The 1717-nt window shown below is 34.0% G+C and overlaps 1 protein-coding gene across 1 annotated transcript in view; it reads right to left on the reverse strand.

Moving 5' to 3' along the window:
• The window catches only part of LOC107611520 (gelsolin-related protein of 125 kDa-like), a gene marked incomplete at its 3' end in the record, with an annotated part of 14411 nt that overhangs the window by 6091 nt on the left and 6603 nt on the right, over positions 1 to 1717 (reverse strand). The window lies entirely within an intron of this gene.

Here is a 1717-nt window from a genome sequence, read left to right on the forward strand (position 1 = left end):
TTTTAAAAAAATAAATTAATAGAAAGAAACACGAATTATTATAAAAATTGGAGTAAAGGATAAATAGGTCCCAAACCTTTTTTTCGGCGAACATTTTCGTTCTTAACCATTGAAAAATACTTTTAAGTCCTTGACGTCCTTAAAAGTTGGACGAATCAGTCCCTCCGTCCAAATGCTTCCGTTAGACTCAACGGAAAAGACTGACGTGGCTCCCGTAATGCTTCTCACGCGTACGCGTGACACAGGCGTATGCGTCGCCATGAATTCAGCAAATCCACATTTCTTTATGAATTTTCTACTTTGTATGCTTTTTTTCCATTTCTTTCAAGCCATTCTTGCCTTCAAAACTTTAAATCACTCAAACAAACATATCAAGGTATCGAATGGGAGAAAAGTAAATTAAATTTAGCCCTAACCCCATTACAACCCTTGAATAGACCTCTTGATATGTGTATCCATGCATTGAATATATGTTGATTGGCAGAAGAAGAGCAAGCCTTAGAAAGCAAGATTAGTAGAGAATTGAGAGAATCGACCCTCAAACACTAGAGAGATTAGAGTGCAAACACTTCCGGTGAGGGCTCAAAGCTCAATCCCTTGTTCCTTACTTTCACGAGTTTTCTTCTTGCAAGTATATTTATACTTCATTTTGAGATTTGAATTAGTGGAATTCATAAATCATCATACTATCTTAGCCCTACTTGTTCATATATATTTTTGGAGATTGATTCATTTTTAACCAAGTAGGTAGACGCATTTTGCATATTAGTTGAAGAACCACAAGAGTTTAGCATGAGGACATGCTAATGTTTAAGTGTGAAAAAGTTGATTAACCACAATTTTATGGTTTATATTGTATTGAATTTGGTGGATTTTATCAACTTTTTCTACATTTATTCACTAAAATAGCATGGTTTTGTGAATTTCTCCTAAATGTGCTTAATGATTGAAAACATGCTTTCTAGGCTATTAAATTGCTAAATTTAATTTACTTTTCTCCCATTCGATACCTTAATATGTTTGTTTGAGTGATTTAAAGTTTTGAAGGAAAGAATGACTTGAAAGAAATTGAAAAAAAGTATGCAAAATAGAGAATTCATGAAGATTTGCTGAATTCATGGCGACGCGTACGCGTGAGAGGGAAGTCTGCCAGGCAACGCATACATGTGACTCATGCATATGCGTGACAAGCATTACGGGAGCCACGTCTGACTTTTTCGTTGAGTCTGACGGAGGCATTTGGACGGAAGGATTGATCCGTCCAACTTTTAAAGATGTCAGAAATTTAAAAATATCTTTCAATAGTCAAAGACAAAAATATGCGCAGAAAAAAAGGTCAGAATCTATTTGTCCTTTACTCTAAAAGTCATGATGGTAATAAATTTGAAGACAGTACATATAAAAGTTACGATGGTAATAAATTTGAAGACAGTACATATATAAGATTATCATTAAGCATTATTATTTTACGTAGTTAAAAGTTGTAGGTTTGTACTATGAGTGATGACTAGTTAATTAATCAGATCAATGAGAGAATTTGTGATCCTCAATGTCTTGACAGAGACAAAAGAATGAAGGATGCGACTTAAGTTTGTAATGCAACTTAAGATAACTAATTTGAATGGTTAGAATGTGGTAGTTTTACATACTATTCCATCTTTGAAAATCACTTCTACTAACTTGCTATCAAAGAACCTTACGTGTACTTCTTATCCGG

This window comes from Arachis ipaensis, chromosome B08, assembly GCF_000816755.2.
Source record: "Arachis ipaensis cultivar K30076 chromosome B08, Araip1.1, whole genome shotgun sequence".
NCBI lineage: Eukaryota > Viridiplantae > Streptophyta > Magnoliopsida > Fabales > Fabaceae > Arachis > Arachis ipaensis.